Below are 22,598 nucleotides of genomic sequence, written 5' to 3' on the forward strand. Positions count from 1 at the left end.
TCCGGAGCATGGTATGTATCTGTAGCCCTGCTGTTGGTGGGGCCAGGGACTGGCTTGGCCGCAGGCCTCGGCCATGCATCCCAGGCCCCTCGTGGTGCCAGCCGGTCTCGAGGGGGGCTGCGGCCACGGCTGGGATGGGTGTGCCTGGCCCGGCTCGGTGACCTGTGGCGGCCCATGCCGGGCCGCTGCTCTTCCTTCCCTGGGCCCTCTTCCCACCCACGTCTCTCTCTGGCAGGGACCATGCGCCTGGAGATAGGAGGGGATGTGATTGCCCAGCTGCGCGGGCTGCCACCCTCCCGGAGGACCTCTGCGGCCGGAGCGGCTCTCCTGCAGTCGCTCGGCTTCCCTGTGCCGGTGGAGGGTGAAGGTGGCCCTGGGACCCCGCTGGTTCAGGACACCTCGTCGACAGAGCCATTCGAGGAGCCACCCCAGGCTGCAGCACCCTCCCCTCCAGCCCCCCCCCACTCCCAGGTGCCATGGGCCATGTGCGGGAAGGACCTGGCTCCGCCTCTGACAGGGAGGGGCCCATGGAGGGGGTCCTTCCAGGCGCACGGGCTCGTGGCCCCCGCCCTGCCCAGCGGCTTCCCCCAACACTGGCCGCGATGTGGGCGGCGATCGAGAGGGAGCGGCTAGAGGTGCACGCCGCATGGGAGGAGGCGAACAACCGCGGGCGGGAGTTCATGGCTGCGGTATTGGAGGTGGGAGAGGGGCTCCGCGCCTCTCAAGCCCGTGCTGAAGCCCTGCTCGGGCGGCTCATCACCATCCTGGGCCCGCCGGCCCCGCCCGCTGCAGCAGCTCCACCTGCCCCAGAGGCGCCCCTCCCTCGGGCCCAGTTGCGTGCAAGAGGCCGGGCCCGTGGACAGCCAAGGGGGTCTGGCCGCCGGCCTCGCCGGTGAGCCCCACTACCACCTTCCGGGGGGTGGGGTGTTCTGCTGGACAGGCGGGGCTGCAGCCCAGGGTGTAATACAGCTGCTGGAGACAAGGGGAAGGGTCCTGGGGGGGGCAGCGAAGCGGAGCTTGGTCGCATGGCCTGGTCGCCGCAGCCGGGAAGGCTGGGTGGAGGGGCAGCTGCTTCTGACCATGCACTCGCACAGGCGCCGGACGGCACAGGGGGCGAGCGGGGGGGGGGGGGCTGGCGAGGCAGCGCCTGGGCCGTCGATGGGTCCCTGGCTGCCTGTCCTTCCAAATGGGCTCTGCCCAGCCCTGCCTCCCCATGGTCCCTTGACACCCACCCTCTCCTACACGCCTCCCCTTCCTCACGTCTGCTGGGAGAGGTGGGATGGTATAATAATAAAGGCTGATTTCTGTGCAACGGGTGTCTGTGGTCTTTGGCTTGGGATGGGGACGGGGGGCGGGCCCGCTGTGTCTGCCTCTTGGTGGCGGCCTCAGGCCAACCCTCCCCTTCAGCGCGATTTGGTGGCTGTTCCCTACTGCTGGGACTGGCTGCTGCCCTGGATTCCTCATGGCAGGGCACCTGCCAGTCCCATGCCAACCTCTCTGGACACGGCCGCCACGGACTTGGCGCTGCTTTGGGCAAACGGTGGAAAGGCTCCTCGGACCACGCCCACCCCTCTCCTTCCCGACTGCGAGCCCCGCCCAACGCACGTGGTCTGCCGGCATGGGCGCGATTTGCCTGCTGCTCTGGAGCCTGGCCGGGATTGCGTGCTGCCCATTGGCTGTGCCTATCCTGGCCCCTCCCCCTGCTGCTTGTGGGGAACAGCGCCCTTTGCCTGCGCCCGGCGGTGGCCGTGCATCAAGCCCGCCCACAACGCTTTCTGGTTCTCCCAATTTGCATCTCTGCGCTGCTGCCGGGGCTGGCGCCGCTGCACTTCGCTGGCACAGGATACGGCCTGGCGGCGCCACTGCTCCGTCTGTGCAGGCACGCCGGCGTTGGGGCCGGCCATAGGATTGCGCTGTAAATCTCTACAAAATTCCTTGAAATACAGCTTGAAATTATGTTTTGGTTTTGATGGCTTTTAACAGAAGATGTGATCTTAATTCACTTTGTCTTTCATTTTATGGGGTGTGTGTGTGCACTGCAAGTCACAGCTGATTTGTGGCACAATCATAGGTTTTACAAGGTAAAAGACATTCAGAGAAGGTTTGCGATTACCTGTCTCTGTGTAGCAACCCTTGGTGGTCTCCTATTCAAATACTGGCTGGGATCAACCCTGTTTAGATTTTTGAGACCTGACAAGATCAGGTTACCTGGACCATCCAGGTTCTTTTAATCTTTTATAACAACACCACCAACAACATTTGATTTATATACCACCCTTCAGGATGACTTAACACCCACTCAGAGTGGTTTACAAAGTATGTTAATATTATCCCCACAACAAAACACCCTGTGAGGTGGGTGGGGCTGAGAGAGCTCTGGAAGAGCTGTGGCTGCCCCAAGGTCACCCAGCTGGCTTCAAGTGGAGGAGTGGGGAATCAAACCCAGCTCTCCAGATTAGAGTCCCACACTCTTAACCACTACACCAAACTGGCTTTTAAATAAGCTAAGAATCTATTAACAAATTGCCCACTAGATGTTGCAAGATAAGACAGCATTGGGACAGAAAGTAGAAAAAATATTTTAGGATGATCAGATACAAAGGAGAAGAGAACATTTGTGCCTTTCAGCTGTTATGTAGAAAAAAATTGCTAGATGGAACTAGAGATGGTTTTTTAAATAGTTTTTTTAACTAACATACTGCTTCACAATTATTTAGCACTAACAAGGAATGTTGAATTAATATAGTTCTAAGAAGCCTTAGAATTTTGTGTATAAAACAGAGCACTGTAAATCATCACAGGATTTTTTCCAATTTATATTCTGATATCTACAAGCAAACTTTATTTATCTTCTGTCTTTTCCTTACATTTCAAGATGACAAATGCAGGATGACAGATTAGGCTGCAAACCTAAACATACATTTCAGAGGCAGAAGCCTTGCTCCAGTTACTAGAACTTAATGCCAAGCAAATCTGTCTGTCATTTGGCTAGAAAGTTGAAAACTGAAAGTTGAAATGTAAGCCAATTGATCTCATTCATGTCGTTCCATTCATCATAACAAGAGTGTGGATATAGAGGTGCTGTCAAGCACTCCTTGGTGACTTCAGTCAATATCTATGTTTTCTATTACTTCCCTACAATTCTTCATTGTTAATTTATATCTTTCACCAGTAGATGTCAGTGTAGTGCTTTGCTACTTTAAAATTAAATCTTTGAGGCTGGCTGCAGAAAGTTCAAGTTGATACCATTTTAGGTACTCGAAAATTTCATTCGTTCTGGCTATATTGATTTAACATTTTTTATCACACTTCTAAAAATGTAAATCAAACACACTTGTGATGGGTTGTTCACCAGGACAACCAAATTTTTATTGACAGAGCTGTAAATCAGTCTGCAATTAAATAGGCTTCAGCAACCCAACCAAGGGACTTTCAAGATAAGTGAGAAGCAGAGGTGATTTGCTATTGCCTTCCTCTTTAGAACCTTGCTCGTGGTCCCTCCTCCAAGAACTGACCCTGCTTATCTTCTGAGATCTGATGAGATCAGTCTTTCCCTACCATTCCACATCCCTTGAGCTGTGATATATCCATAAAAAGTTAAAAGCTCTTACTTATTCTGTTCATGATCAATATTGGCTTTCATTGATTGATTTGTTAGGTTTTTTAAAGAAGGAAACTTTTAATACACTGCCACAAACACAGCAAACTACTTAGACTGCAGATGAAGTTAGAGGAGCTGGAACCTTCACAAGATGAGGCTCCATGTAGGAGGCTTGGGGAAAAACAGAAATAGGAAATTGGCACCAAAAGTTAGGACTATGCTTAGACATGCACAGTATGATATGTAGAGAGACAAGTAGGAACAAGCAGTTCAGCTCCAGAAGGGTGGTAGTAATGCTCCATAGGTGAAATGTAAAGTCTGGTTTTGAACTATAAACCACTATAGTACTTAGTGCTAGGGGCTAAAGACCACTTACTCCCTCAGAACTTGCCTGCTTCAGGATGGAGTGGAGAATCAAACCTGGCTCTCCAGATCAGAGTCCTGCTGTCAGGTCCTGCTTAGCTTCTGAGATCTGATGAGAGGAGGCTCACCTGGGCTATCCAGGTCAGGTCATAGCTGATTACGGCGACCCCTGGTAGGGTTTTCATGGCAAGAGACTAACAGAGGTGATTTGCCATCGCCTGGCTCTGCAGCCCTGGTCTTCCTTGGAGGTCTCCCATCCAATTACTAACCAAGGCTGACCCTGCTTATCTTCTATCTGACCAGATCAGGCTCACCTGGGCTATCCAGGTCAGGGGTGTAATATCTTTAGCACAGACATGTTTACAAAACTCACTCCCACATAAAGCTCCAAGTGGTCTCCCATCCAAAGACTGATCAGGTTTAGCTACAACAGTGCTGTGAATTCAGTGGTATCTACACCATTCAGTGGGCAGCAGTGTTGCTTTGTACTTAAAGAACTAGTAATGCTTTTTTATTTTATTTACATAATTTATAGTCTGCCTGTCTCATTGGGAAACCAGGTGGATTATGTAGTATAAGTCAATATTCAGTAAACAGCGTGCCAGGGCATTGCAAACCCAAATGTGCAGAAATGGGAAACCAGCAGAAATCCAATACAGAGCTGAAAACAAGCATATGCAATTAAACACGGCATATTAAACAACGCAGAAACTACCCAGTAGGAATATGCTTACTACAACAGACAGTGGACAGTAATATAGTCTACAGAATCTGAAGGGCTTTTAATTCAGATATCTTTATGCAGTTGAATACACTTCAAGCAAAGTGTCTAAGCATCCCGTGAAAGTACCTACAAGCTGCCAGTGAAATCCACTTGTCATTTGCCACCTCTCAGTAAAATCTACTAAGGAAAAGTAGAAGCAACAGTCTGCTTTTTCCACTGCTTGCCCAGTAAAAGCAGACCAGGCAGGGCTTGGGAAGAATGAAAACCCTTCTCAAATTACTTTTTCCTGGTTTCAGCAGGTTCTGCTGCCAATGAGAATGGGGAATTCCATTTTCTCATTTGTGCCTGTGAAAGAAAATTCAGTACAAATCCAGCCGGTCCAGCAGTCTTGAGTGCTTCTAAAATCACAGTGCTGTCCATATACTTTAATCTGAATCTCAAGAATGTAAAATACGTACATAAAAATATGTAGATATCCTGGTGTCATTTCAATTCTTCGTTTTGCATAGAGCAGGAACAACCATTGTCCCTGACAGCCTGAACTCTTTCTTCCTGGTTATTGTGAAATCAGTAAGTATGTTGAAAGAAGACTGACTAATAATGAAACTGTCTTTGAGAGGAGGAATTGTATTAATGTAGATCACATTGAGTAAATATTTTTCTTAAGAATGGCTTCAGACAGCTGAGATGCCTGTTTAATAATTTCATTAGTTATGTTAGACTTTTGCAGCGAAAAAGAAATTCTTACCTTGTAAATTTGTATTTTTGCAAATAGGATAAAGAAAATAAAGCAGATTAATGCAAACCTATCTTTATTCTTGAAGGGCTGTTGTGTGGAAGCAGCAAAATTGGACAGGGCACAAGTTGGGCTTTGCTCAGATCTTCTTAATCATATTTCCACAGAGTCATTCTCAAAAGAGAAGATGAATTTGACTGGACAACATCTAGAAGGTAAGCATCTTTCACACTAGGTTCAATTCTGTATACATTAATCTGTTGTAACAATTGCATATGCTTATTATACTCTTTTTCAGTACATTGTGCAAAGAGTAGTCCACAGGCACCATTAATCTGAAAACTGCAGTCTCAAGAATAGTTATTGTGATAATGCAAACAAGCATAAGGATTCAGAACAGATCAGCTGTTTACAAAGTTTCTACTGATAGATTGTTAGTGGTAATTTATGACAGGTGGAATATTCCATGGCTCATGATTTCTTACATTGTGCAGCCAAAATCAGTAACAAGTAATTATATGTGTGTCTATGTGTGAGAGAGAAAAAACAGAAGAACACAGAAATGTCTGTTTAATAAAATGGGCCTTAATTTTATTTGTCATTTACTAGAAACAAAGCCTGTTGTGGGAAAAAATACAACAGGCTGTAGAAAGGGGAGAGCGGGCAGGCAGACAGGCAGGCATTCCCTCCTCCTCCATCACTGATGCCGGCTGGTGAAGGAAGGGGGTGGGCATTGCCACTTGGTCCAGACCTGATCTCAGCAACATGAAGGGGTGGTGGGCTTTGCTACCTGCTGCACATCTGATACAGGCTGGGTAAAGGGGGGCAGGCATTGCCACCTGCTCTACTCCTGATCCCAGCCGGGTGAAGGGAAAACGGGCATTGCCTTCAGCTCTGTGCCTTATTATAGCTGGGTGAAGGGAAAACGGGCATTGCCATCTGCTCTGCATCTGATTATAGCTGGGTGAAGAGGGGCAGGAATTGCTGCCTACTCGTGATTCTAGCTGGGTGAATGGGGGTGGGGTGAGCATTGTCATCTGTTCCCTGCTGGGTGACGGGAGGAGTGAGCACTACCTCCTGCTCCTTGCCTTATCCTGACAGGCGAAGGCAGGAGGTGGGCTTTGCTACATACTCCGCTCCTGATCCCAACTGGGTGAAGGGAATGCGGGCATTGCCACCTTCTCTGCTCCTGATTCTGGCAGGTGGAAGGGGGACCGAGATTGCTGCCTGCTTAGCACCTGATTCCAACAGAGTGAAGATGGGGTGGGCATTGCCACCTTCTCCATGCCTTATTCCCGAAGGTTGAAGGAGGCGGGCATTGTGACCTGCTCCAATTCCTGCCCTGGCTGGGGGAAGGGAGGAAGGGAATTGCCTCCTGCTCTGTGTCTGATCCCACTCTGGTGAAGGTGCTGGGCAGGCATTGGCTCCTGCTCCACTCCTGATCCTTGCTGGGTGAAGGGGGCGGGCATTGCCATCTGCTCTGCTCCTGATCCCACCTGGGAGAAGGGGGGTGGGCATTGCCATCTGCTCTGCTCCTAATACCTACTGGGTTAAGGCAGAGAGTGGGCATAGCCACCTGCTCCACTCCTAATACCAGCTGGGTGAAGGAGGGTGATGGTGATTGCCACCTGCTCCACTCCTACTGCCAGTTATGATAAGGTGGGGGTGGGCATTGCCCCCTGCTTCACTCCTAATACCTGCTGGGTTAAGATAGGGGTGGGCATTACCACCTCCTCTGCTCCTGATCCCAGCTGGCTGAAGAGGGGCGGGCATGGCCACCTGCTCCACTCCTAATACCACCTGGGTTAAGATGGGGATGGGCACTGCCACCTGCTCCACCCCTAATACCAGCTGGTTTAGGGTGGGGGTGGGCATTTCCACCTGTTATGCTCCTGATATCCACTGTGTTAAGGTGGGGGTGGGCATTGCCACCTTCTCCACTCATAATACCAGCTGGGTTAAGGCAGGGGGCGGGCATTGACACCCACCCCTTTCCTAATACCAGCTTGTTGAAGGGGAGCAGGCATTGTCACCTGCTCCACTCCTAATACCAGCTGGGTTAAGGTGAGGGCGGGCATTGCCACCTAATACTGGCTGTGTTAAGGCAGGAGGTGAGCACTGCCACCTGCTCTGCTCCTAATACCAGCTGAGTGAAGGCAGAGAGTGGGCATATCTACCTGCTCCCCTCATCCCAGCTGGGTGAAGGGGGGGGAAGGGCATTGCCTTCTGTTCCACTCCTGATCCCAGCTGGCTGAAGGGGGGCAGGTATTGCCACCTGCTCCACTCCTAATATCAGCTGGGTTAAAGCAGGGGGCGGGCATTGCCTCCAGCTCCACTCCTAATACCAGCTGCCCGAAAGGGGTGGCCATTGCCACCTGCTCCGGTACTAATATCAGCTGGGTTAAGGCACAGGGAGGGCATTGCCACCTGCTCTGATCCTGTTGCCTGCCTGCGTTTCCCACCACAGTGTGTTTTCTGGAGTGATATGGTGAGTAACCTGGGGTTTCCTCTGCGGCATCGCCCTCTGGTGGTGCACCAGAGTATAAAGTGAGTTGTCTGAAACATGGTTACTCAATTATATAGTAAGATAGTCTACGGCCGAATCCACACTTCCCTACCTTCCTCTTTTCATGTGCATTAATTGTGCTGGATTCTATCCCGCAATGTCCCAGTCTGTGTTCACATCCCTTCTCTTACTGCTGCTGCCTCGTGCTATACTTCGTCCACATCCCTGGTAGAATTGCACAATATGGGGCAGGTTTAGATCTGACGTCGCCGATGACAACATCACGTTCCCCCCCCCCCATTTTTTCATCAGATTTCCGCTATAGCATTTTTTTGCTAAATTGCTATGGCGAGACCACACCCCTATGATGCCTGTGATTGGTTAATGTTATTCTATGCCTTCTTCTTTGAAATCAATTGGACCATTATTCTGGCGGGCTAATTTGAACTGATATTTAAGGTGGGGGTGATCCAAACTCTCCAAATGGGCAGACTAATTATTTGATGCTTGAATGTAATGTTAGAATAACGGATTTCCACTATAACGGTAATTTCAACAGTTAAAAAAAAATTAATTATAACAGCCACCGATATTTCCGACTGTTCGGCACCCTAAAAATGACATGGAAATGGAAATGACGCCACCCCTTGATGTCTCCGTGGGGATTTTGGAGCACCCCAATTAAGATTTATGGCCAGGATTGGGCAACAATGCTGGGAAACTCCCCTTTAAAAATAGGGGGGGGAAGGGCTGGGCAGGCAGGCATGCTGCGGAGAGAGTGGAAAAGCTTGATAATTGCACGGCAAAGAGGGATGGTGTTCCGGAAAGGCTGCAAACACGGAAGTGGGGTGGTTTGAAGGGGGTGGTCTCCTTGTGAAACGCTTCTATTTGTCCACATCCACGGTGAGAACTGCACAAGAGAAGCGTTTGAACGCATGACAAATTTGTCTGAGGCGCAACGTGAAAGATGCGAGAGAATGGCGGGATTGAAGTAAGAGTATGTGAACAGCCCTCTGAGAAGCGAATAATGGGCGGGAAAAAAGCGGAAAACTTGAGATGTGTGGATTCTGCCTACCTTTCTCACTGAGACTCAAGGCGGATTACATAGAGTGAGATTAACACAGTCAGTATCAAAGACATTTCAATAAACAATGTGATAAGGTAAATAAATGCAAGTTTACAAAGACATAAAATTAGCAAGAATTCAATACAGAGGTGAAGAAATGCTGAAATAGAGCATAAGCAGTTCTAGAATTGACATTAGACAAAATAGAACTACCCATTAGGGTTATACTTAAAGCAACAGGTAGAACATGGGAGCCCATACTTAAAGCAATATGTTAAAGGCAACATAGAGGCCTTTAAATTGTTTGGTATTTACCAAAGCTCCTCTTTTTGCATTTCAAAGAAAATACAATATTAATTGACAGCCATGATTATATGGACATGCAATGCACTCCTTTAAGAACATATCCCATTCATTTTAAAAGCATTCAGCATCCAATATATATGTAGTATTGAAGTTAACCATCTTATTTCTTAATAAGGATACCAGTCGAATCTTATAGGTATGCATTTATACTCTCACAGTATCAGACATCCCCCAATTGTCAAATCTCAAGCATTTTCAAGTTTACTAAATAATTGGCTGGGATTTGCAGCAGTATGGATAGGAGACAGAGTAGACAGAGTACTCAGTTGGGTGTATCCATTGAAAACTAATACGACTTTTGTTTATGCAACTGTGTTTCAGCCTAAAATTTGAAACTCCAAACAAATTACTACAGTAACTAATTACTTCCAATTAATGCATGCAGACATTATGAATGACGACTTCAATGGCCAGAGTCCCCACTCCCCTTCCCCCATTAAAGAACAGGAAGCCAGTTCCACATGCATATTGCCCTAATGGCGCAGTAATGCAACTTAATTGGGCCAACTCTGGTTCCTGCTTGATTTTATCTTGTCTTTTTAATTAAAACAAAATTAAGCTGTCAGCATCATCAAACTGATTTCTACACAGTGCATATTACCAGCAAATTATTAATTTAGCTTAAAATAAATGTTTTGAGGATGCTATTTTGTATTTATATATAGTAAGCTTTATTGTAATGCTTAAAGCTATCAAGCAAGAGTTTCATTTAAAAAAAGATGTACTTTTTGAAAGCACTTCTTAATATTAAAATTAAGTCCAATGACTCTTCTTATTATGTTTTGAAACATTTTCATGGGCATCTATTCAGCTACTTCAAAAATTATGCCTAAACATAACTGGAAAACAAAAGGCACAGGTAGGACAATCATTTTGTTTCCTTTTTATATGCACACTTGTGTAGGAACATGCACCCATAATATGTGCTCTCCACCCCCCAGAACCTCCAGCAAACCATCTGCATGAATTTAGAGTTGTGACAACACCAGCTTTGGTTACAGCTACTAGGTGAGGGAAAAAAGAGAGAATCATGGTAGCAAAAGCAACTAACAGAAAAAAGCCGTGATAAACTTACTGGAAAAACTATTATTAAACTCACACTTAAAGAGTGTATCACACATACAAAGAATCATTTAGTAATATAACAATCTCTCAGGGGTCTCATAAATAGTACATGTATTATACCTTGGATACATATGGAAGGAAAAGCATCTTACAAAGGTTCATATTAACAATGGCAGAGAACAAAGTGCCAAGTGCAAGAATCAATTATTTTACAAAGTGCCAATGCCTAATGTTGACAAACTTGTCCAACAAGTAACCAAGTAATGCAAAATAGTCGTTCATTTTGGAGGTACAGATAAATACAATAAATATAATAAATTCCAATATTCTGTACAATGATCCAAGTCAGAGGTTATGATGTAAACACTGGAGAATAACTGCAATGGGAAGCCAGCAAAGTAAGCCCAAAATGGTGGACGGTTGCTGATAACGGAAGAGTAAACGTGAAATGTTCGACTATACTTGTATTTGATCCTTTTGTTACAATAACTGCCGAGATGAAGAGTTGAAACGGGCTTAGAAAGAAATGGGTGATAGAAAGCTAGTGGAGGGGGGAGGCAGTCAATGACCTCGTCATAGCACCCAATTCGGCTCAGACTCCCCCTTCTATTTCTCCCTTATCCCATTTTCTCCATTTCTGAGATGGGTTTTTTGCTGTCGTTTTTTTTAGTTCAGTATTTTAAAAAGCTATGTTTTCAACTTGTTCTCCTCATTCCCCTCCCACATCTCTTCTCACAAGGCCTTTTAATAGCTTTAAATTTTAAACCAAAATGTGTACTTATTCTTTAAATGGGCCATTGCATTTTATGAATATTGTGAGCCAAGGAGGTAGGGACTGGTCAAATCCAGCAGATGGATAAATAAATGAAAGGGATGGTAATTTAAAAAATATATTATTTTTATATATCCTGTTCTTCCCTACCCTCAACAGCATTTTTGAGATGTGTGAGTCAGAGCTAACACTGAAGTCAGCAGGAGTGGAGCGAGCACAAAAGAGATCTGTGTGACCCTCCCCCTGTGTGACCCTCCAAGTTTTTGATTTAAAGGTGGGGTAGGGCTGCTGAAGCAAAACTTAGTGTACCTCTGCAGAAGCAAAGTCATTATATATATTTAGGAAAAGGCTGTGCCAATATGGGCCTAGCCTGAATCCTGATGAAACGGCCCTCAATTTGGTTGGTTTGACTATTGGACTATGCTGAGAGTGGAAATATATTTTGAATTACCTGGGGACGCTCAAGTGCAAGACTTTATGTGTGGTTCTCAGTTCACATGCAGGCTGTCTCACTTGGTGCACACACATGCCACTTTCAGGGGAGCTCCCTTTGTGTGATTGCATCTGCAAGTGAGTCCAGTGGGGAGAGTGCCAATTCAGCTCTGTAGGCTCCTTTGACTTGCCAATTTGCATTTCTTTAAAGGTGTGAGAAAGTATCAAGATCTGCATTTCAGGGAATGGATGTGGGAGGTGGGGGAAACTGGGATACTTTTAGCAGTTGAGGAGGAACTGATATTGAATGGGTGAATGTATTCACACAGAGCAAATTGAAGTGTGACTGTGCGAGTGAGTGGAGGGGGAACACATAGAATGAGGTTCACTTGAGCATCCCTAGGTACTTTGTAACGTGTAGAGAGACTGTGAGATGCAGCCTTTGAGCTCTAATGCTCTAAAACAGGGCAATTTGAAGATTAGCTATAGCAGCATGATGGTTATCTGTTTCTCTGCAGAATGCAATGTCTTCTATTAAAATATACAAGACTGCAAAGGCCTGCTTTAAATAGTTACTGGGAATCCATTTTTACCAAACATATTTGCAACTTACTGGTTTGGAAACTTTGCTGTTTGTATGTTTGTGCTGAGACTCAAACTTGGCTGCTGCAAAAAGAAAAAAAGTGAGTCTAAAATATTATACTATATCATGGGAAGTATGTAAAGTTAATAATTCCAATATACTTATGTAACCCTGAAATCATCCCTGAGTTGGAAGCCATATTTTTCAGTCATCACCATGATTTCTCAGGCCATAGAAAAGAGCAAGTGTCCAGTAGCACCTATAAGACTAACCCATCTTGATCTTTCTCAGGCTACGTGCCGTCTGGGGTTGTGGGAGAGAAAGCCTGTGTTTGATATTGAACTGAGACATTGAGATCAGGCTGTAAGAACAGAAAAAGCTAACTCACTGACAGGAAGGTAGCCAAGCCCCCTTGAGGGCCTGACCACTCCCTTGACGAAAGTTCTATTCTTTGGCTTCCTGAGAGACATCAATAGACATGGGCACCAACCAGGAAAAAACCATGGACCATTGGTCCGAGGCCCATCACATTTCACGGACCATGAACTTTTCACAGACCCATAGGTCTGTGGTCTGTCATTTCTGGGGGCCCTAGGACTACCCCCTTTGCCCTCAGAGATACCAAGCTCACAGCAAGTCTTCAGCAGGCTTTCCTCCAGCCACTCTCCAAGTTTGGCCAAGATTGCATTTCGAAGGTCCGAGTTACAGACCTCCAAAGCAGCCACCCCCAGGAAACTTTCAGTAGATAGAATAGGAGCTGCAAATGCCGACTGACTTGCATTGGCTTGCAGCACCAAAAAATTGCAATAAAAACATTGGATTGAGTTGGAGAATCTTCATCTGAGACTGGGTTAGGGCAGACCCCTAGGCTAGCCCACCACCCCACAATCAAATAAAAATTGAAAGGAAAAAAAACAAACAGAAGAGTGAGCCCCCAAGGAGCCCAATAACCTTGCACTCAGAACCTTCTTGCAGCCCCAAGACTGGGTTGGGGCAGACTCCTAGGCTAGCCCACCACCCCACAATCAAATAAAAATTGAAAGGAAAAAAACAAACAGAAGAGTGAGCCCTCAAGGAGCCCAATAACCTTGCACTCAGAACCTTCTTGCAGCCCCAAGACTGGGTTGGGGCAGACCCCTAGGCTAGCCCACCACCCCACAATCAAATAAGAATTGAAAGGAAAAAAACAAACAGAAGAGTGAGCCCCCAAGGAGCCCAATAACCTTGCACTTAGAACCTTCTTGCAGCCCCAAGACTGGGTTGGGGCAGACCCCTAGGCTAGCCCACCACCCCACAATCAAATAAGAATTGAAAGGAAAAAAACAAACAGAAGAGTGAGCCCCCAAGGAGCCCAATAACCTTGCACTTAGAACCTTCTTGCAGCCCCAAGACTGGGTTGGGGGACAGTCTTAGGCTAGTCCATCACCCCACAAGCAAATAAGAATTGAAAGGGGGAAAAATTAAACAGAAGAGTAAGCCCTTAGCTGACGAAACCCAATAAGCTTGCTCCCAGAGCCTTGCAGCAGCACAAGCCCCAAGCCTCCCTCCCGTACAATCCAAAAACAGTTCCTCGTGCAACAAGCAGTTCCTCCCTCAGTAACTGCTTGTTGGAAAGTGAAACCACAGCTCAGTGCTGGGTGTTATATATACTGCTTGCTCTCATAGAGAATAATGGGAGCTCTCTGGTTGGCAGCTAGAGCTGCCTATCAAGGTTTTTAGGGCTAAGATTGGTGTGTTCCAAAGGCAGCAGAAGGTCTGAGACTCCACTACATTGCCTAGGGAATTGATTACTTGATGCCAGGATGTCTGGATTCATGGACCAACGGGCCAGGCCAAAAGTCGTTGTGTCCGCAAAAAACGTGCATCCCATGACCCACCTGTTTGCCGATGCCAAACCAGGCCAGTTTGTGTCAAATTTTGGTCTGTTTTTTGGTCTGTGCCCACCTCTAGACATCAACATTCAGTCCATGTTTAAAGATCAGAGTTTGCTGGGCAATAACCAACCTTCCAAGGTCTTCAAGGGATGTCTTACAATGCAGAGTTCCCTAAAGATTTACAGTGAAATCCTAAGCAGAGTTACTCCATTCCAAGTGCATTGAGTTCAGTGGGCTTAGACTGGCATAACTTAGTTTAGGATTTCATTGATAGTCATAAATGAGGCTAGGACATCAACTATCTCCTAGCCTTTTAAATCAGGATTGCTATTCAGCTAAATCAATTAAACTACTACCCAACCTTTGTCCAACAAGACTGAACTGGCCAACTGTCAAGTAAACTAATCACCCCAGGAAGACTTTTTCACACTTTCCCCATACTTTTAAATCATGCCCATATTTGGAGTTTTTTCAATATCCCCTAAAATTCAGATCTTCCAGTAAGTTCCAAAGTTTCTAGCCTGGACTGAATCCTGTTGCAGCAAAGACACTGTTACCTTCACAATGCAACTAAAGGACATAAAAACCACTTCTCAGCCCCTAAATTTTGGTAGCTGGTTTCTGGATTCTACCTACTACCCCTACCCATGATTAGTCTGCTGTCGCTAAAACCTGCTCCTGAGTGGTCTTCACATGGACTGCAACAGGTTCCCAACACATTGGATCCCTCCTCCTTCTTCCTGATTGCTATGCAAAATAGAGAAGGTATCTCTTTTGCTCCCCATCTATCTCCCTCTGTTTTCAATTCACACTGTACCACACAGAGAACATTGTAATAGCTCCATTCTGGCCATGACAACCATGATGTCAACAACTGCTATTGATGGCCAGGGGCCAGTATCACCTACTGCCCATGGTCTCAGACTTGTTGTCATGGGGAGGGGGGAGATGAATCAGAAATGTGGAGTTGTCAGCCACACACAATAACTATATTTATAAGGATTGTTGCACAGTTACATCTGGCCATTTGCTTTAGTCTGCTGCTGAATGACATGAAAACTATATGATCTAACTCTTGTGCCCACCATTAATGTCGCGCAACCCCGGAAACTGCCCGGGCTTACATCAAACTGGGAGGTTTACTGGTGAACCTAAATGTGCCTAAGCTTTCTGATGGTTGCCACTGGATATGAGGCAAGCCCCCTAACAGTCCACTCCCCCATAACAGGGAGAGATCCACCAGCTCAGCCATAACTCCTACTGACCAACTGGCTCCCCAGCCTAGAGACTGCTGGCCACACCCAGCTGCCAAGAATCAATAGCCCTCCCTGGAGGCATAGCTCAGAGGAAATTCGAGGGACAAGCTGCACCATTCCATCTGCAGGCAAGACCGGGCACTGCCTTAAAACATAAATGCCAGGACCAGTCTCCAGAACCGTCCTCAAAATCCTATGCCACTTGGATGAAAGAGGGTTAGGTATGGGCACCACTGCCTAATTGTCCACATGAAGTGGGCTGAGGGGTTATCTAGCTCCCTCCCCCACAATCCAACTGCCATGAGGACTGGAAAATTCCAATCATATATGATTTATAGTTAGACTCCCGTACTGACTGGTAAATGGGCCACTTCGCAGCCTACCAGTCCCCTGAATTAAACCCAGAAGCCATTGGGCCCCAAGGCAGCAGAAACTCCAAGGAAACTGCACTGCTCAGCCCACCAGGGCCTCTGAACTAAACCCAGAAGCCATTGGGCCCCAAGGCAGCAGAAACTCCAAAGAAACACCACTTCTATGTGCCAGCCCAGAAGCCATTGGGCCCCAAGGCAGCATAGACTCCAAGGAAACTCCTCTTCTAGGTGCCAACACCTTGGAGACAAGGCTCGGTGCCCCACCCGCTGCTGGAGCTCCCATAAAGGCTGGCCAGCAGCCGACTCGCCCAGGTGCAGTAAACCTTCTTAAATCTCATTTACTTGTCCCCTCCTCAGGTCCACCTCATCCTTCTCCTCTGCTTCCTGAAGAGGAATGTTATTCCCCAACCTCCCTTTATGACTGGCCCTTTAGGACTGAGTCAAGTAACAACCCAGTGGTCAAACTGCGAAACCTAAAGGCAAGACCCAAGGCGATACAACCCAGGAGCCTAAACATGGGAGTCGAGAGACTGTCGCCTGACCCTTTGGAGCCCCCACAGCCAGGCACTAGAGGCCAGTTAGGTCCACTGTCACCTCAACGTGACTGGATTACAGCAGACTAGGCCAGATCCGCTACTGGCCATCAATTGTGCTAATCTGGTAGGAAGATCAAATCACATTTTAGACTTCAGTGCCCCGGGTGACAGCTTTGCCAATTTTAGCAGATGCAATAACACAGCATGCTGTTAGGTGGCCTGAGTGACAAAACCTACAAAACAGCTCTTTAGGCCCACAAAGGCTGCAAATTGAGCAGGGCAAAGGGGGAGGGGTTTAACCAGCCACCACCCTGGGACTGTAGATCCTTGCTAAGCCAGTAGAAAAAATGTGTGCAGCAAACCACCCTTCAGATGACTGCAAGCCCCCCCACCCAAGCGTGAGCCAGGCCTTCACTGCTGCTGCTGCTGCTAGTACTGCTGCTGCTGTAAGTACTCTCTCCAAAGAAAGTGAAAACAGTGAGGGAGCCAAGATAGACTGGAGGCCTGCAAGGGCTGGGCCTAACCCTGCTTCAGCCCTCCTGACTGAGAGACACTGATAGCAGTATTTCCCTCCTCTCCTTGGTCACTTCATCATCCTCAAAGGAAGAGTCTGCAGGGCCACTTTGCAGGAGGTCTATTCACTGGCTGCTTGCCCTTAGCAGGGCTACTGCCCTTTTCTGGATGGCATGATGGAAACGTACAGTAAAGTAATGTAATGTACTGTAAAATGATGCTTTTAGAAGTTCAAAGCCCAATAGGAACACAGCACCCCCAAAACAGCAGCCCAAACACTGCTTAAGGCTGCAGAGGCCTCTATAAAATGGCCACCAGTGCAAGGAGGCTAAGCAGGCCACCGTGAGACACACTCAAAATGGTCACTGCCAGCACAGGATAAGCTGCAAACCCCCCATAAAAATGGCCACTACTGCCAGTAAACAGGAGGCAAATCAGGCCACACAAAGCCCACACTCAAAATGGCCACCCCTGGTGCTGTGCATATTGCAGATGCCTTCACAACATAGCCGCCATTGACAGGAAGTTAAGCAGACCACTGGGTGCCACTCTCAAAATGGTCACCCTAGCACAGGATAAGCTGCAAAAGCCCCACAAAAATGGCTGCCACTGCCAGTAAGCAGGAGATAAAACAAATGCCATACTCAAAATGGCCACCCCCAGAACTGTGCATATTGTAGATGCCTTCACAACATGGCTGCCACTGCCAGGAGGCTAAGCAGGCCACTGGATGCCACTCTCAAAATGGCCATACCCAACTGAATAAACTGCCAAGCCCTCCCACAAAATGGCCCCTGCTGCCTGAAGGCCTTAGGCCAAGCTATTGCTCCTGGTAATACTCCCTCCCAAATAAGTGTAATGGCAGGGGAGGGAAAAGCCTAGATGGGGGGAGGGTTACCAGCATCCACCATGCTAGGCCAATAGCAATAAAGTATGAATTAATCCACCCCTCAGATAGCTGCAACTCACCCCTGTGGCCTACACCAAAGCCTATTGCTGCTGCTGGAAGTACTCTTTCCCAATAAAGTAAAATGGGGGGGGGAGGTGCCTAGGTAGGCCAGAGGCCTACAAGGGCTGGTATAACCCTGCTTTAGCCCTCCTGACTGATAGACAACAGGTCCTAAATGTAAGTAAGAAAAAGTCTCTGCCAAACCACTGAGCCTGGCGCTGGGCCCTGGCTCTCCTCCTGGAGTTTGAAGGTAGCAAGCAGGGAAATAGCACAGCTTCTCCCAGGCAGCTATCCCTGCATAACCATGAGGGCCTTCAGAAAACAGCCTCAGAGGAGCTTGGCTGAGAGAGCTTGAGATGAGCTCTGCTCAGGCCGAGCAGGCAGAGCAACTGCCATCCAATTGGGCGTAGTTGCCTCATAAGGCTCCTTTCTCTGCCCCCCCCCCCGCCTGAGAGCCAGATACCATGGAAATGCTCTGTTTCCTCCTCCTTCCAGGGAGGCAAAGAGTGCCCCCCGGCATTATCAGTGGAAGCTACTGGCTGGGAGGGCTGTATTTCCTGTACAGCTGGCAACTCTCTTTGGATATCCAGGTAGCAGTGGTGGTGCTTTTTACCAGCTGAAGCTGATTTACCAGTTCTCTACCAAATACTCTGAATTCCTAGATTTCATTTAAAAACAAACTTAAGTCTCTAGCCCTTTTCATTGCAGAGATACACTTTCCTCTTTATATATCCACAATGAAAGAAGCTAAAGCGTTTTTAAAAATGAAAACAGGAATTCAGAGGACATAATAAATCCTTACAACTTTATAATGCTATAATAATAAATAAAAATAATGCTATAATAATAAATAATAAATTGCTGGTTTTAAAAAAACACATAAAACAAGTCCCCAGATGGCACATTATAGATTGAAATAGCTGGGAAAATACTAATATCAAGCATCCTAGCTATTTGGGAAATAGATGGTGCAGTGGAAGTGTTCATATTCTCCATCTTCATCAGACAAACAATGACTACACATTTCTGGATATTGTACTATAGCAACCAGTTATGAATAGTTGCTACAGCAAAATGATAACACAATATCCAATGATGTGTTGATACAGCCAATATGAGGGAAGTCAGGGCTTTTTTTCTGGGAAAAGAGGTGGTGGAACTCAGTGGTGGAACTCAGGACTGCACAATGACATCACTTTGGGTCAGCTGGAACAAGGGGGGAGTTTTTTAAAGTTTAAATCGCCCTCGGCGAAAATGGTCACATGGCTGGTAGCCCTGCCCCCTGATCTCTAGACAGAGGGGAGTTTAGATCGCCCTCTTTCATCTATCCTTAATAAAGCATCTTTGGCCTTTTTAAAATCAATCTCTCTAGAATTTAACAGGTTCAGCTAACAATTATGTTTTTATCTTTTCTGCTTTTCTACTGCCATATGCAAAATAAATCTTGATTGTTTATGGTTGCTTCAGCATCATTGTAAATAACATGTAAATTTCATTCACTTAAAAATTGTGTTTAATCATTCTTTTAATGCAAATACTTATTCTCTATTCAGTGGCAAAAAATTAAGACAAAAGAGCTGTGAAAATGTATACATTGAAAATAAAGGAAAGCCAAAGTGGAATAATTTTTGTTGCCAGTGTTTAGCAGAGTAGTCTTACCTTTTGAATAATGTTAAAAAGACCCCCCCCCATTACAGGAACAGGGTGGGCAATTATCATTTTTGATTCTATGAAAACTATTAGAAAAAAGGAGGGGGAAATTTGTCATTTGGGCACGCTCATTCATCCTATTAAACTGTATATTTGCTATTATAGGGCTTGTTGGAAGTAATGGACAAGTTCTGTGCTCTTCAGCTCAGTTTGGTAAGAAATTATTTTGGACCCCAGGCTGGATGTATCCCCAGGGTTGGATGTATCCCACAACAATCACCCTGTGAGGTGGTTGGGACTGAGAGAGCTGTGATTGACCCAAGGGCACCCAGCTGGCTTCAAGTGGAGGAGTGGGGAATCAAACCCAGTTCTCCAGATTAGAGTCCCACTGCTCTTAACCACCACACCAAACTGGCTTGACTTGGGACTTCCTTGGGAACCAAATACATGTAACTGTAGTTCTGTCAGGATTCATCCCGGGCGCTGCTGTGCCAGACGCCGGGGTGCCTGACTCTGGGGTGTTGTCAGGGATACTGCGGGGTCCTGCTTTGTGGAAGGAGGGGAGGTATACCTCACCCTTACTCCACTTGCAGGCCTGCTCAGTCTGACCCTGATCCTGACCCTGCTCCCACCTTCCTCCATCCACTCCTTCACCGACCTTCCTGGGGCCTGCAGTTGGGGTTCTGTCGGCCTACAGGTAAGGGGGTCTGTGGCAAGTCCAGGGTGCTTGGGGCGCTCAACCCCAGACAAGTTCAACAACCTTTTTCTCTTTTAAAATCCTCTTTCAGCCATTCCCACCTCCCATTTCTTGCTGCTTTGCAATTACAAATTTTAAACTTTATGTGGGAAAAAGCCTCCTGAGGGGATAATATAGAATGGGGAAACACTAAGCATGAAACACTAAGCTCCCGCCCACCTTCTCTCATGCCCTCCAAAAGTAGCTTTTAAAATAAAAAGAGGGTCAGTCTATAGTTACATATGTTGCATATAATCTGTAATTTGGCCCTAATCTGTAGTTCAGGCTTTTACACTTTCAAGAGGCTTGTCCCTTAGATACCTTGCGGACAGAACCCCTTTTGGATAGTAAAATGATTTAACACTGTCCCTGGAAGTTTCATTCATTCCTGGAGCTGTTTGTAATGTTAGTCTGACAGTCACTTCCAATCACCCTCAGGAGAGCCAAAAGAAACACTGAGTCTGTGGGAGGAGGGTGGCATTCAAATTCCCTCAAACCACTTTTACTATGGAAGGGTCACATGGTGAGGGTGGAAGTGACTGAAGGAAGAAAGTTTTATGGGGAAAGAGTATGACATCACTTCCCTTTGTCACTTGTAAATTGCCCCTTACTAAGAAAAGTCTGAAGTGGGAGAAAATTCTCATGTGAAATGCAGTTGCACTTTAATGCATAGCTTCTAAGTGAGCTACTCTTCCTCCTCGATGGGTGAGTACTGCCTGTAGAAGGTATGAAGGGTTGAGTGGGTATTTGACCACTTAGCTGCTTTGCAAAACATTGCTTCCCCCCCACCCCCGCCACTAGAACTTTGGAAGGGTACCTGTGGCTTCTGTAAGAATCAAAGCTAGCAGGCAAACACAGAGCTCTGCAGTTGTACTATTCCTTGAGAAACTTCTCTGAAGCTCTCAAAGGGAGATTGCCGAGTCATAGAATTTCTGTTTAGTGATCCACAGAGTGCATTTTTAAGGTTCCAAAAGCACACAAAACATAAAAAGTGAATAAAAACATTTTATGTAGTATCAAAACAGGTCAGGGGTGAACAGTCTTGGGGCCAAATCTCTAGTTGTTGACCTACACATTTAAAAAAGGATGAGGAAGGAGTAAAGACTGGAAATTAGACTTGTTAACAATGCACTTGGCAGGATTAGATGGTGGAGACCCGGGCTCGGGGTGTGTGATTTGGTATTTCCGAGCCAAATATATACCCAAATAATATTTCACCAGTATTACTGAGCTATATTTTGCATACATGAATAAATCCAGATATATTGAGGTATACTGAATACTGGATTTCTGAATAAACCTGAATTATTTGGCTTTATCTGGGAATCGCCACAGTGGCCATTTTGAAAGAGGCTAGCTGGCTTCTCCCTTCTGTTTTTTCCCAGGTTCCCCCCCCCCCCCCCAGGCAGCAGTGAGTGAGTGGCTACTGGATGGAGGAGCTCTACTTGTTTGGCCAATTAAGGATTCTTTAACGGGAGAGCCTTTTCAAATTCTTGCAAGAACATAAAAGCAGGCCTGGCTCAGAGCAGTCTCCATTTTGAGTGAGATTTCTGGAGACTGTGCTGTGAGTGCACTTAAGCCTTTGGCTGCTCTGGGAGTCTGCCTTTTGGATTTACCACTGCCTTTTGGATCTGTGATTTGGATTACTCCTGCAGGCTGCCCAGAGGATTACTTTTAATGAGGGTTAAAAAATACAAATTAATTTTTAGCTTAGGGACCAACAGAGTTTTCTCCTAAAGAGGCTTGTGTACACATTAAGAAGGATTCAGGCATTGCTGTCAGATAAATAGGCCCTAGAGTTAGAAAAAACAAAAACAAATTAAGCTGATCACGTTGCTCTTGGTTTCCAGGCTTCAGTGAAGCCAGGCCAGGTGGTTTGGAAAAGTAATGTTATCTCCTATTCTTGGCATGGTTCCCCCACTCCCACTCCCAAGATGTCCATGGAGATGGTGGCCATCAGGGAGCCACTTGGTCTTCTGGGAACGCAAGGTGCATGAGTCAGGATTTGGCAGAGGCAATAGTCAGGTACTACCTGCAAGTTGTGTACCACCTGTCCTATTGTCATATATGCTTGTCTGCATATCTGCCACGAATGTGTTCTGTGTTCTGTACTGGCCCTCTGAGGGCATGAGAAGTTTCTTATTGTATCTTTCTTGGGAACTGTGATGATTTCATTCTTTGTTCTGTCTAGTCTGAACCTAGCTTCTCCCTGACAACCCCTTGGCTCTTTTGCGCCCAAAAACTTTAACGGCTCTTATCCTGATGGTGGGAACATTCCCTATAACATCACCTACCCCAGTTACGTCACTTCTGCCAATGCACCTGTCTGAGCACCTTGAACTGGCTGAATCTCTAATAAAGTTACTTCAACCAATACACCTGCATGATTGCTGTGGAGAACTGGGGGATTCTACCTGCCAAGGTCTGACACCTGTGACCTACTGCACCAAGAAAAAGACCTCTCTTGAGGCTCAGAGGCTCTTCTCATGCCAGCCAATG

At 46.5% G+C, this 22,598-nt stretch overlaps 1 protein-coding gene across 1 annotated transcript in view; it reads left to right on the forward strand.

Annotated features, from left to right (window-relative positions):
• The first annotated feature begins 5,074 nt into the window (after positions 1–5,074).
• LOC129336859 (uncharacterized) overlaps positions 5,075–22,598 on the forward strand; it is a 67,618-nt gene continuing 50,094 nt past the window's right edge. Inside the window, exons 1-2 of the mRNA XM_054990239.1 lie at positions 5,075–5,258; positions 5,592–5,639. The gene's annotated coding sequence lies outside the window, so the exon portion shown is untranslated. The remainder of the gene's footprint in view (positions 5,259–5,591; positions 5,640–22,598) is intronic.

This window comes from Eublepharis macularius, chromosome 10 (assembly GCF_028583425.1).
Source record: "Eublepharis macularius isolate TG4126 chromosome 10, MPM_Emac_v1.0, whole genome shotgun sequence".
Classification (NCBI taxonomy): Eukaryota; Metazoa; Chordata; class Lepidosauria; order Squamata; family Eublepharidae; genus Eublepharis; species Eublepharis macularius.